Source organism: Ochotona curzoniae, unplaced genomic scaffold, assembly GCF_017591425.1.
Source record: "Ochotona curzoniae isolate NIBS_2020 unplaced genomic scaffold, NIBS_Ocur_1.0 scaffold_2587, whole genome shotgun sequence".
Classification (NCBI taxonomy): Eukaryota; Metazoa; Chordata; class Mammalia; order Lagomorpha; family Ochotonidae; genus Ochotona; species Ochotona curzoniae.
In genome coordinates, this window is record NW_024467096.1 from 22428198 (window position 1) to 22443945 (window position 15748).

Genomic DNA, 15748 nt, shown 5'->3' on the forward strand with positions numbered 1-15748 from the left:
CATCTGGGGAGGCAGCACGTTCTTTTGTCACTCACATTCGTTGTTTCATTTTATTAACACTATGTGAGAAGGGTAGTATTAATGGTAATATTCCTACTGGTCAGATGAATAAATTGAAAAATCCACCTGCTGGTGCAAATTTGCACAGGTGAAAATGATAGGACCATCATGCGACCTGGGTCCTGTGGCTCCACGCCTGATGCACTCTCCACCAATTCATGTGCAATAACTGGGCACTTGGGATATAAGCAGGGAATCTGTTCTTGACGTTAAAATTCCCTTTCTACTTTATGCATATGTGATGCTGTTTTTAAACATTCCTTATCTATTGGTAAAAGTAACAAAGAACTCTATGAATGTTTCTAACACCAACCTCTTTTTATGGAACACATCACAGTAAGTCATAAACTCAAGGCACTATTATTTAAGTCAATTAAGAGACCTAAGATTCTACAAAGAGGCCAATTTCATCACGCTATTATTTCTATTGTGTCATTTTAACTCAGGTAGGTTGGTTTAAGAAAAGAAAGCAATTTCAAAGACAGTAAGCCACAATGGTATAGAAAAGACTGGCAGCTGGCTATAAATGCTCCGAAAATTAATGAAATCATCACCGCTTAAAATCTTCTCAGGAACTGCGTTGTCAGGAATAGGTTTTTTCTAATTTTAGTTGCTGCCAAATAGTCAATTTTAAACTTAATAAAGTTTTACATTCCATACATGTTAGGATATGTGGTTTTTCTCCCCCTTACTAAATGAAATTGTGATCTGATTGTTACTTCATGCATAAATGAGTCAAATGAGTTGTACTGGATAATTGGAAAATGGACTCCAGGCAATGAACTCCAGATACTTAAGTAGGAGATTCAGCATGGAATGGAGTAAAATCAGAGTTTTATTTCAACTCTTAGATAGTGCAAGACTTTGAGACCAAGTAGGACGATGATAAATGTCATGGAAATCCTAGCAGAATGAGGCTGCATAGATCATCAGTCCTCAGTAGGATCTTGCTGAAGGACAACTTTTGGCAAATAAAATAGTTATGAACGCCATAAGTTTGAGAACATAAAATGTGTTACATTTGCATGAAATTTGCATAAAGCTACCTAAATGATTCCAGCTGTCAAAGGAAAAAATATATGGACATCCACTTCCATTATTTCAAACCTCATACACCTTGAAAACTAGAGGTTTGCATGGAATAGTTTGCTTGTAATGTTTTCTGAAGAATGCTACTAAGAAGTTTGATTGTAAAAACTCTAAAACAACTGTAGCACGAGAGTGTATTTAGTTAATTTTCATCTAAACCCATTTTTTATCATCTTGATTAGTGAACATGTTTCTAAAAATATATCAATTTCCCTTTCTTCCTTTAACCCATGCAATGAGCTGTTGAAATATTTTGAGGGGAAAGACATCCACTTTTAGAGAAAGTCGGTTGGGTCCTGAATGCTGTCTATTAACATATACTGACTGTTGACTATGAGACAAATACCTTGATTTTTATATTCTGTTTTTGTAGCTAAAGAATAAAATATATATATGTATATTATATATATATATATATATATATATGTATTTGGATTCTCCAACCTTACAGTGTAGAAGAATCACCTGGGAATATTGATTAAAAAAATTAAAATTTTCAGACTTTTTCTGACAGATTCCAGTTTGAGAGAGAGAAGAATGAGCAATCGTAATCACTGTTACGGTTGGTGCTACTGCAGATTCTGCACCTGCTGTAGATGATGCCGAACCAGAAGATTCAAAAGACCATGACAGCTCCAATGGCCGTGTGTGTTTCTTTGTGTTTGATTTTGTAAACTTTTGTAACGTCAATGAAAGTCAAATACTTCAAACATTTTTGTCTTAAAATGAGCATTTGACAGAGTCCAGGCAAAAACCTAGGTTAGAATCCTCATGCCTTCCACTATGTTACATGACCTTTGTCATTCATCATAAATTCTCCACATACTAGAAAAGTGAATGCTAACTCATTGCCAAGGCCTGGAGAGCTTAAAGCTCTAAGAACTTAGGCTTGACTTCAATCTAAGTTATGTGATTAGGGTGCCTTTTAGAAACTTGTGAAGAAAACCCATCTGCTTGGGAAATGTTTGTTCTTAAAAGAAACTTCAGAGAAAATTTCTGTTGTGTTGACATGAACCTATTGGATGGGGATTACAACACTTTTTAAACATGATACAAACCTAATTCTAACCTTTCTCTGGGAACTTTTCATAGTTCTATTTTAAAATATGGGGCAAAAACATTTTTTGTTCAAGTTTTTTGCTCAAAAAGCTAATTATTATGTAAAGTCTCTATTCATGTATTTAGTCCAATGTTGTACAAAATATTTGCAGTAAAACACAAATCTGGACTAATTTTCTCCAGTTCGTGGCTTGTTTAAAGAACTGTCTGCAGAATATACGAAGCCTTTATAAATGTGTTTGCAGTGGTCAGTATTTCAGGGGCAATAAAAAAAAAATTGGTTTTCCTGATAGGCTATGAATTTTACAGTGAATACAATGAAATATATCACCTTCAAGTTGAGTCCAGTGTTGAAATTCCAGGCAAAGCCATCACAGCCCTGTTACGGGTGTTGAATAACTGGGATTCATTGCCCAACATACATTCTCTAAAGATGACTGACGATCCTGCTCTATGTGCTTTGTGAAAATGCCACATTGTCAAAACCTGGAAGCATGATCTTCTCAAAAGTTCATCGAAATTCACTTGAATAAAAATGCATGGGAATTTTTTTCATATATGTTAATAAATAGCTTTAAAAGTCATGATTAGAATAAAATACATTATTTAGATTCACACAATGCAATATGGTAGCCATCAGTCACATGAGGTTGGAAGGTAACTGAAATATAGCTAACTGAAGTATATTGTAAATATAAAATGCATACCACACTTTTAAGATCTTTTTTTTAATGTGCAAGAAAGTGTACATAATTAAAATGTTTGAGCAATATTTTAGATATATTGGGCTAATTAAAATATGATAATAAAAATATTACTTCTTAAAACATTTTCAATATAACCTTTAGAAAATATAAATTACTGGGTCCAATGCAATGACTCAATGGCTAAATCCTCACCTTGCATGTGCTAGGATCTGCTATGAGCACTTGTACAAGTCCCAGCTGCTCCACTTCCCATCTATTTCTCTGCCTGTGGCCTAGGATAAAAGTGGACCATGACCCAAAGCCTTGGGACTCTGCACCCGCATGGGAGACCCAGAAGAATCTGCTGGATTTGGATCGACTCAGCTCTTGCCATTGTGGCCACTTGGAGAGAAAACCAGTGGATGAAAGATCTGTCTCTCCTTCACTCTCTAAATCTGATCAACCTTTCCAATAAAAACACATGAATATTTAAATGTATGTTACATGTGTAGATCACATTATGGTTAATTTGACATCTTTTTTTGAACCCAAAGATCAGAGTTTGCTCCCTCCCACAGCATCTATATGCTTAGTACAGCATCTCACTCTCACTGTAACATGTGAGAAGGAGATGGTTGATTTGAGATGAGTTCCCTACAATGCCTCTCAGATACGAAATTATATCTTCAGGACAATTTTGGTTGGTATCTCAAAGGACCAAGTTAGAAATTGGTGCCTTGTCATAAAAAAGTACTGGATTGCTTGAAAAATTGATTCTACTCCACTTTTCATAATATGTAGTAAAGAATCAGACCTCCACAATATGACTTAGATGGAAAGAAAGAACTCGAACCCAGAACACTGAATCTCTATGCACAGTATTTTCATTAGGTTTGTACTTTATCAATCTTACCATGTTTCAAGGTAGGGATAAGCTCAATCCTTGCTATTTCCCTCATTTTAGATATTTTCATTTTTACAAAAGAATTTCAATTCAAACGATATTTTAAATGATCATAATTGAAACCACATCCAGTAAGACAAAGATAGTGGATTAAAATTAACTTCACAGTATCTTTTTATTGGCATTTGTCTCCCCCAAGAATGTTGGATTTAAAGAATCTTGTGACATAAAGCATTCAAAACACAAAACTCACAAAATCAACAATATGGTAAAATGTTTTTAAATAAAGTAGAGAAGGAAGAAAAAAAGCCAGCTTGACCCAACAAAAAGGGTCTCGGATAATGGAGCTGGGTTAGGCTTCCAGGCAAGCTTTCTGCAGTGCAATAAATAAGTAAACAAGAACAAAGACCACAATTTCCCAAAACAGATCATATTAGATAAAACAAAGGAAGACACTGACCAAATTCCAGGAGGGATTTTGAAAACTCCACGATTATTACGTTTGACATAAATGAAGAATTACTTCATTACTAGGGAGAAAGAGAAAGCTGTTTCCCACCTAAACTCTTGATGCTCACATGAATTTTTTTTTAAGATTTATTTTATTTTTATTGGCAAGTCAGATTTACAGAGAGGAAGAGAGACAGAGCAGAAAATCTTCCATCCACGGATTCACTCCCTAAGTGGCCGCTTTGGCTGGAGCTGAGCAGATCTGAAGCCAGGAGCCTGGAGCCTGAATACAGGGTCCCAAGGCTTTTGGCTGTCCTTGACTGCTCTCCCAGGCCACAAGCAGGGAGCTGGATGGGAAGTGGAGCGATGCCCATATGAGATTCTGGAGCTTGCAAGAAGAGGATTTTAGCCACTATACACTACAGCACCAGGCCCTTCATTTGCTTTTCTAAGACATCTCAATTAGTTTTAAGTGTTGTAAAGACTTTCCATTCCTACATCTGAAGCTATTTTTTTGTTTCCCCACAGAGAAAGTCAAGCCAACAAAGTAGGTGTAGATTTTTACCAGATTAACTCATTAAAGGTGGTGCTGTTTCTTATTCTTCCAGCCTCTATTGACTACTGAAGGTCACTGGTATGCTCTTTCGTAAAGGAGCATTATATCTAATTCTAAATAATTTGCAGTCTGTCTAAAGACATTGTCCTGGAGTAACCTGAACTCACATGACTTGGCTACATCAGAGAATGCAGTCGCAGCATCGAAAAGTTCCACATCTAAGCAAGTAGATAACTTCCTTATGAAAGGCAAATGATTATCTCATATCAATTCCTTCCCCAATCTTCCGAGGCACATAGTTTCTTTATACTATTTTCCAAAGCCAAAAATAAAAATCATTAAGTAGGCCTTTGGCAAAGCCTGGGTTCATTAAGTGATGTTCATTTGAAATTACAAATATGAAAACAATGCCCATGCTGTTTGCCAGCACCCTGACAGTAGGCCAAGGCACTGACTTGAGGTTTCAGGGGGTTCTCAGCACCGTGCTCTCTGCTTTGTGCTATATGCACATCCTGACTCAGCATTTCTGTGAACAATGCCCAACACAATTTTGCAAAGCAAAAATAACTGCATGATATATAGGAATAATTAATTCTTGCATTAACTACAGCTTCAAGGAACACTATAGGTAATAATTTTATAAATATCCTATTCTTCACAAGCTCTTTTATTCCTCCAATTCAGACTTAGTGCAGATATACTGCAATTTTAATGAAAGAAAATGACACACAATCAAAATGAAATGAAAGTGAAAATTACTCTTTTTCTGGGGCATTATCTCTTGATTTTTGTCCATGAAGCTAAATTTCTAGAGAATCTTCCAGTCCTGGACTGTCACATCCCATCTCCCAACAAATATTAAACAACAAACACATCATGTGCAAGGGATGGGTTTCATGGTGGACGAGGGGCTATGAATTCCCTCTCAGAAGCCTGAAGTTACAGCTTTTGAAAACATGAAGGAAATGGTTAAAGTATGTGACAATATCTGAATAAATTGCAAAACATGCTATTACTATTAATCTGGAAAATTTTGTTGGAGGCTCAGAAGCTTTATTTTAATTCCAGCAAGAGAAACAAGACAAACTAGACACATGTTGGCACAAAGCATCTCTGATGACAAAGCAGCTCTACTCCCTTGCCGACCTCAGAGATACAGCTGATGTTCGTGCTTTCCTAGGTTGATATCACTTGGATTACCAACCTCATAATTTGTGTCATACTTTCAGATAACCAAACTGAAGTTGTTGTTTTGATAAACTTAGTACGTTGAAAATGATGCCAAACCATAATCTCCTCCCCTTCCTTCCCCAAATAAGATGCCCTTTCTTCTCCAACAGTGCTCCATTCGCCCTCAGCAAGTTCAAAGCTTCTATAAGAAGTTGGCACATCATATAGACACAGCTAAGAAACAACCCAGCTGTGTTACTCAATAGTCTCAGGTTAGTCTGAACAATAACACTGCCACCAAATATAATAGACTCTCTTCTCTTCACATCTTGTCTCGGACACTTTCGGTATCCTCTACTTATCCTGTCCAGTCACACTCTCTGACCCGGCCCGGGGTTGAGCATAGCACTTTCATGCAGCCCCTTCAGCTGGCTTCAACACAGGGTTCTGTAGTGTGAGGCATGACAGAGATCCCTACCTAGCAAACCAGCATAAACTGTCAAGACTCAGAAACACAAACATCATCTGGTACACAGAAGGCAAAATGCAAAGAAAACAGACAATTTGGAAATGGAGCAAAGAGAGCAAAAACAGCAAATAATAATAATAATAATAAAGTTAAAACCATGACAACTGTGGACAAGAGCCAGAAATGTAGGTGAAAAAAGGGAAATACTATCTGGTGATATGTTAAAATGTAGCAGCAATATAGTTACATTGCATGCAAAATCTGGCTTTCTTGTCTCTGTTTTTACCCCATAAGATATATTCTTTATACCAATTCTTTTTTCTGTATAAGGAAAAAAAATCTTGAAGATCTTCCTTCAAATGAGATTCTCTGTGTTTTCATTGATTTATAATTGCATCTATAGCTCACATTTCTATCAAAAACACTCTGTTCCAATGCTCAGGTGGCCACAGTTCCCCCACCGCATCTTCCAGCCTGTTACAGGGGAAGCCTGGGATCGCGGCAATGTCAGTAAGTGGTGAAGGAGGATAGCAGCCACTGCTGGGATAGGAGCGCCTCCAGAGGCTCTGGAGCTGCCAGGTGTGACTTATGGTGCTTACATAATCACACTTTTTCAGTTAATGCTTCCGACTCTGGTTTGCCCGTTTTGGTCTGGAGGGCTGCTGCACTCAGAGTAGCATCTTGATTTTGCTGCAGGTTCTCACTATACCAACCTCTGCTTCTATCTGAAGGAAAATGGCCTTTCAGAGAAAATCCTATTTGTCTCATTGCACTGCCATCACTCTGAGGCAGTGTTCCATTACACATGGTGGTTCAGCTCCATCCTCTGTGTCCGGGAGGCCCTACCAAATGCTCTCCTCCTTTCTGGGTGGAGGGTGTTCCATCCTAACGATCCTGCAGCCTGAATTGTTCCCTCCTCTCGACCTCAAAATCAAATCAGTTGTTCAAAAAGACTGAGTAATAATGTCCTTACCAAGGACCATGGCACATGATATTACCTCTGGATTTCTCAGAGGGCACTCTGGGAAACAGCCACACAAAGCCCAACTCTAAAATGTAGTAGACTCCGTATGGCTATGACCAGGGCTCAGAGCTCCCAGGCAACCCAGGACTTGTCCTTTAAACTCTAAGAGTGACATACTGAACCCAAACCCTTCAGCATTCTCAGAACTGTTGTCCAGCAGAAAATCTATTCATGATTTTAAAATAAATAATAATAAAGCAAATACTTTACTTGAGTCTTTCTTGAAGCATGTTTTGCGATTAAAGGTTTCCAAGCTGCAAACTTACCATCAAGGAGGAAAAGGCAGGCTCTTGTGGGAAACAGCCAAACTCAAAATTGACCAAGTAGAAAGTTATAAATAATATTATTTAACAGGGTTTTGAGGCACAGCCAAGTATGTTGCAATGTTCTTCATCCAAACAAGTCCAGCATATTTCTGATTGTTTCCAACTTCATGGCTGAGACAAGAGATAAATGGAAAGGAAAAAAGCCTGCAGTTATGAAATGCAAATTTAAAAGAAAAATCAATCTAGTCATAAAAAGCAGGTGGTAGCTGAAAATTGGAGTCATTTATGAAAAAAAAAAAAAAGCACTACATTTTCTAACAGGCACGGTAAAACAATCAAGGAATTTGGAGACAGAAGTTCACACTCAAAGGCCATCACTCACAAAATGTGCCCAGCTAAATGTCTTCACTTTTCTCATGTTCTTCGGTGGGACAATGAGGCCCATCTCACAGAGCCACAGATAATAAGCACTGAAGGAGACAGGATGGAAGGCACCAGCCCAGCACCCTGCCGATACCAGCTCATCCCTTCCCTGTCTGTTGGTTCATCCCAAGACCCTCCCGCTCCACACCCCAGCTCCATGCCACCTCTCACACTGCAGAAGCCTTAACATTGGCCCTGGACTTCAGTACTTGAACACTTTTGATTTTGTCTGTTATCAAGAATAATAGTTGTACTAAAAAGTAATTTTCAATAGATAAGAAACCTAGTGTGTTGCTGGTTAACAGTACTACCTTTGTGAAGTAGCTTTCTTTCTCTAAACTTCTGAGTCTTTCCTTTCAAGTGAGGCCACAGAGCTAGTCCACAGGGAACCTTCCCGTTCAGTATTTCTGGACTCGCTGGGATCTCTGCCTATTCAAACCTATGTTTCCTGTTTTGTTTTGATTTTTGCCTCCTGCTGGTCTGTTATTTCAGAGTGAGGTTGGGCTGGACTAGGACTGATGTTTTCCTACGTAGAGAGCTAAGTGGAGGCAAAGAGAACTTTGCTGTTAGATGAATTCAGTACATGTCCTACTGAGGACAAGGCGCAATGCTGCTCTTCCTGGCTCCTGCCTCCTCACTGTCTTCCCCCTTGCCCACTACCATCATTTCCATGGAAACTTCAGCAGCACTGTTCCCTGAAGGTTATCAAATGAAATAAGAAGCAGGGTTGTTGGGAGTTTTTCTTTTTGAATTGATAAAATTTTAAAGTGTATTTTATAAGGTGAACAAATTTCATGTATTTCTTAATACATATTTAAGAGCAAAGGGATATTCTCATTCTACTCTCTCTGCTGCCTAAGTTCCTCCTCTCTTTAACCCTTTTAAAAGTTTCTTACAATAGCATACTTTTTAGTTCCCTTAACAATCACAGGCTTAGCCCTTTGCAAGTAAAGAATTCAACAAATAACAGGTAGTGAAAAAAAAATACTGTCCATTAAGTGTATAGACCAAGATGGTAAACAATAATCAAAGCTCACAATGTCAATTTTTCTTACATAGAATACATTTTTTGTATTCTGTATTTTAGGTACCACAGATCAGGGAAAACATATGATAGTACATTCTTGGGACTAGCTTGCTTCCCTAAGCATAATGGTTTCCAGTTGAATTCATTTTATTCCAAACATCGGTTTTCTACCATTTTGTGATCCTTTATGAGTGCTTTATTGTTATTGTGCTGCTCAGAGGTTAAAGAACTAGTACAATTACCTCACTGAAAATAGAATGATTCTGCCTCCCATTACACATAATAAAGGAATTACAGTGCATCTTTTCCCAAAAACTAATAAGAGAAGAAAAATAAGAAGCACCTGAACATATGGAATATGAGATAATGTAGTGTAGTGTTATCTCGAAGATCTCAATGAGCAGAGAGAAATTCTTTCTCAGGCCACAGGGCTCCCTGACCTTAAAGCTTGCTGCGAATCATCCATCAGACTCATGGAACCCGAGAATGTCTAGATTAGTCTACGAATCAACATACTTTAAGAGTAACTAGGGAATTGTTATTTGGTGGAAAGCAAAACTTTAAATCATGCTGTTCTGTGAAAGAAATTATTCAACTCTCAACATTTTGAACTATTTGGGGGAGATGCAGTCCCTCCACTTTCATTGACCCACTTGCTATTCATTGGTCAAGAATGGGATTTACATGGCTGAAAAAAGTTAAGAGCCAGATTCCTTGGTGTGCGTTTCCAGCTGCCTGGCCTGTCTGCCATCACTCGTAGCCTCTGCTCCCTCCAACATGCTCTGGTATTTGTAAATGACCACACTCAGTCCTCTGAGGTTCATGGTAGCAGCTGATTTTGCTCTTGCTTTGAGGTTGAATCTATTCCAGTGCTGCATTTTTCAACTTAGAGTGTTTCGCTTCCATGCGTGTATTTTGAATTTATTCACTGGTCAGTTCTTTTGCTGATGAGCTGTGATAACTGTACAAAGAAGCTCTGCGAACCTCATATCTCTCACTATCCAATTTTTTTGAAATCAGGAAATGTTCTACCAATGAAATTTCAGACATGTGTGTCTCCCACGATTATTTAAATGTAACTGTTAAATGTATGACATCTGATGAGCTTTCAGCTTTAGCCTTTATATTTTGTGAAAATACTCAGCTATGAGTCTCTGTAGTTACTCATTTCCCTTTTGCTCTTATAAATTTGGGGAACTCTGTGATTATACAGATTTTGGGTGACTGCATGCAAATGAAAAACTTTCTTCCCAAACTTTTCTGCCTTATGAAAATATTGTGAGTTAATAAAGTTAGAAAAAAATATTGAAAAAATACAGGCTGCCTTCGAATATTTAGGATGTTCCATTTTTAATAAAACAAAAATTCTATGTAAAGCACTGGAGAATTTATTACGAGTCTTCTAGATGATTGCCAATAAGGAACAAAAAAAAATTCAGAATCATATAAATTCATGTATATTAGTTGCATGTCAGATTTTTTTAAAAAAGATTTATTTTTATTATTTTTTATTGGAAAGGCGGATATACAGAGAGGAGAGACAGAGAGGAAGATCTTCCGTCCGATGATTCACTCCCCAAGTGAGCGCAATGGCCACCGCACCAGGCCCGCATGTCAGATTTTGATAGTTGGATGGATTATTCTTCAAATTTTATGTAAAGCTTTGTTACAGGAAATTATTCATCAAACAAGTACATAATGTACTTGGAAAACTTTCCCAGCCTGCTGGACACTGCTCATTACCTTGTTTCCATTATTCCCTTGCCTACCATTTTATTCTACATGATCTGAGCAGTACATATACATTCCTGCTGTTTCACATTTATCTATATCTAGAATTCTCTACTATTCTCCCTTTCTATGCTTGGCAGTTCTTTAGTCTTTCAAGATATATGAACAAGTATTGCTTTTTTATATTCCTGTAAGTTAGTATAGTATAATACAGAGAAGACAACCTTGGAATACTATTATTGTATTGCTATCTATTTCTCCTTTCAAATATATGAATGTTACATTTAAATGTTCCAATGATGCATATTTATATGTATGTATAATTATATTCTTCTGATGAATTGATCCCTTTGCCACTGTACAATCATTGTTTTTGTCTCTTTTCATACTTTTTGAGTTAATATTCATTTCATCTGCTTTTCAACTTAAAAAATTCCTTTTAACTTTTTCTTATGAAGCACATCTAGTGGTGATGAACTCCATCCTATTTTCCTCATCTGAAAATCTTTTTCTCTCCTCCCTTCTAAAAGACATATTTACCAGGTAAAATTATCTTACCAATTTTTCCATCTAGCACTTTGAATACGTTATCCTCCTCTCAAAATTCTGCTTAAAAATATAATGACTGTCTAAAGCAATAGCCTTGTATGCAACTATTTTCTTTTTGCTTGCTATTTTCAGAATTTTGTATTTGGCTTTTGAAAAATGTGATTAAATGTGTCTCTATGAAGTCCTTTTTCAGCTGGACCAGTTTGAATATTTCTGAGTCTCATGAGCCTGAATGAATGTTGGTACTTGTCCACTGAGCTTTCAGACTCCTATAAAATAACTCACATGATTGAGTGAGCACCATGGGCTAATGAGGGCATTGCCTTACTGGTGTCACTCCAGTCCAGGGATTTTTATTTTTATTTCATCAAGTATGGCTGAATAAATGGAAACAACAATAACTGATATTTTAAAATGTAGAATTAGATAAATAAATCTTTTTTTAAAAAAAGTAGAATTTCTGCGAAACTAAACATGCTTTGAAGCTTTACATCATTACGCCCACACTGCTATTTCCCAAAGTCTGCTATTTGGATCCTTACTTTTGTCAAATATTCCAAAATATAATAAACATAGGCTCGACCTTATGATCAAATATTTGGCAAAAATTTTCTAAGCATAATGACACGATTTCCTTGTTTCAACACTGCAATTTACTAATGAATAACATAAATGTTCAAGAAAGAATGCAATATATAAACTTCCTCTTTTAATCACTATTGTTTTTGTGGAGCATCTTTACTGGCTAAAATTGGGTGGTCACACCTTTGGGGCAAAGTTTTTAGCCAGGTCTCTTCAATCTGCTGTGCACCAGCCAAGGAATATGATAAAGTAGCTGTGTGCTTTCAGATATATCTGCTTGTAGTGTCAGCGCTGTTTAAATTTGTCTTACTACCTCTGCATATTCTGATTGTATAGCAAATTACGGTTACATTGGTAGCAACATTAAGAGAAAACACGATCCTTGAACTCAACATTTTATGGTTGTTTCATTCTAAAAAGGACTTGTTATTTAATACATTATGTCTGAAATAAAAGAGAAATTTCAGTTGGCCTCTATCACATGAAAAATGTTTTCTAAATATGATAGAAAGACAGTATCATATGTTGTTACAGTGATAATATATTAAACACTTGCATGAAGTTAGCTGTATTTTAAAATCATCTTGAAATATATTCTTCAGGGCCCGGAGGCATGGTCTAGCGGCTGGGGTCCTCACCTTGGATGCACCGGGATCCCGTGTGGGTGCCGGTTCTAATCCTGGCAGCTCCATTTCCCATCCAGCTCCCTGCTTGTGGCCTGGGAAAGCAGGGAGTGAATCATCGGATGGAGGATCTTCCTCTCTGTCTCTCCACCTCTCTGAATATCTGACTTTCCAATAAATAAATAAATAAATCTTTAAAAAAAAAAAAAAGAAAGAAATATATTCTTCAGAAATTCTTATGAAAACTCCAAATACAGATATTATTGTTACCTCCTTTCACTGAGAAAAACAGTAAAGTTGAATAATCTTTTTCCAAAGTCAGGCAACAACAGGTGTTATATCAGTACTTCAGCTCATACAGTTTTCAGAATTTGTGCGTCTAACTACCATATTAAATTATACATAAAGCATTAGATATAGAATTCAATCTTTTTTGAAATTTCTGTTCTTACCACTTCTAAAAGATATAAAAATTCAAGTACATAAATCCATTCTGTAACTGTAGATAGAAAAAAAAATGCATTTGCCTTCACCTTGATAATAGAGAAATACTGCAAACTCCAAGGCTTAAATTACATTCCTCCTTATATTAAAATCAATTCTGACATTGAACTGTTTGAACCAATAAAACGTATTCAGACGATGCTAGCAGGAGGCATCAGTTTGATTTTATACTAGACTTAATAGAAATGAAAATATTATTTTAAGGCAAAGACTGTGGCTGATTTTTCTCCCTTTGTTCAGCACTACTGACGTAAACTAAAGAAGTGTTTTCACCAAGTATATTGATATTGAGCTTAAATATAGAACTGAACTAAAATAGAAAAAAAAAACCACTTAGATAAAAAGTCGCAGTTAACCTGAAAAATTACGGGTCTCTAAAAGGTACCCTTTAATCATTTCTGAGAAGGAAACTTAAATGATGAACACTTATTAGTGAATTATTTTTAGCTTTGAAGTGATCCCTAATGGCTTTCAGAGAAGTCTTGGTTGAACATTGGAAAATGTTTCATTGTTGCATCTATGGACAAAGCTGTTTCACAGAGCGCACGGAAACTGTAATTTTCAAAGACAAAATCAGGTGCTATGTTCAATTTAATTAGATCGGTCTCTTGTACATTGTTAATTTTATATTTTGATGACTATGAAACCTCAGCAATAAGCACGATAGTAAGCCTAAGCAATAGAAGTTCAATAATATCCAAAACTTAAGAAAAAATCCCAGAATATTCAAGGACATGATCTGTTATTATTCTTCTTGACAACATTCTTGAAAACCAGGGAAACGACAGGTCTTATTCTCCATATTTTATAGGGAGAACATCAGAGTTAGAGCAAAATGAAATGACTTATTTGTGGTCAGGCTGATAGTACATGTTGATGTGCTTGCTTTTTTTATTATTATTATTATTAAACTCCACAAGTGACAGATGGAAAAAAAATGTGAAAGTATTTGTGTGGTTCTTTTCCCATAATTTAACAATGATTTATTTAATTGTCTACCTATGTGTTATAATCTCCTCTGCCTTAAAGAATGCAAGGATATTGTTGAGATAAGATTCATACATTTGCTATATTCATATAAGGATATTGTAGCAATATTAAGCGATGCAGTTTTTCTAAAAGAAATCATTTGCATTGCATTATGTACTTTCTCATAATGTTAGACACTGATGTTGGTATATGAGATCTAAAATACAACTAGATCTTATCTACAAAAATAGGTAAATGGCCTTTTAAATCTTTCATACCTTTATTCATTTCAGTGAACATATATCAATCTAGTAGAACTGTCAGGCACCCAGGCAGAGAAAAGCAAAATTACTCCAGGTATTTTTAAGCAGGAAGAGATGAAACACAAGAAATTCAGCATTCACTAAATTGTTGCAAAGGCTACCAGAGTGGCATGGGGACTTGCTCTTGGAGCAATACAAAGGGCCACGTGTCAGGGGAGCTACATCTTCTGATGGTGACAGAGGTGCTACTGCGGAGGAGGACACATCCCTGGGCAGTGCTCCTGCAACCAAAAAGCTGGAACTTCAACTGTGGCTGTTGCTTCCACATCTCCCTACGGGAGACAGGAATTTAAATCATATTGGTGGAATACTTGTATAGGACAGCTTGCTGCCTTCAGTACTCTTTGCCAGTAGCACAAACCCAAAGGGAACAGACAGACATCGTTTTGTTATTTTTCAAATGCTGTGTGCTCCTTTATTTGGGAAAACCTGATTCTGAGTCAGAACTCTATCATCACTAAAGTCTGGAAAATTTTTATGTTTCCAACTTCTGCAGTATAGAGAAGCAAAATGAATGTTTGATGAGACAGAGTGAGATGCTGTGTAATACCTACCAAACATGAATTAACGGTTTAAGTTGTAGGGGGGTGGTGTTGTGACACAGTGAGGTAAGCCACTGCCTAAGAGGCCAGCAACACATGTGGGCACCGACTGCATTCCCAGCAGCTCACTTCCAATCCAGCTCCATGCCATATGCCCAGAACAGCAGCAAAAGATAGCCTCAGTGTTTGCACCACTACCACCCGTGGGAGTGATGCAGATAAAGCTCCTAGCTCCAAGCTTCAGCCTGGCCTAGCCCCAACCGTTGTGGCTATTTGAGAAATGAACCAGCAGATGGACGATCTCTCTGTATGTGTTTGCATAAGCGTTATGTGTCAACCTGTCTCTCTGTAACACTGACTTTTGAATTAATCTTTAAAAAGTGAATTAGCTACAATTAGTTTCAACTTGTTTTTCATTAATTCTGAGGCATCTCTATTTGTATAATAAAGAAATGTTTATATATCATTGGAAAAGAAAATAATGTCCATCAAATCATGAAGCAATACTTACTAAGTCGGCTTCAGTAGCAAATGGCAGCATATCTTAGAGATATTTACATGTGAAAAGATGTTAGAATCAATGAGCTATAACACATGTGTCATAGGAAATTGTAATAGTTTGATCTTTTTATGGTGGCATGTGTGGGTATACAGAGCAATTTGCTGCTTTTAGAGAAATATTGAAATGCTCAAATAAGTTAATATTTAATTATGATGCTAATATGTAAAGAAAAAGGGAAAA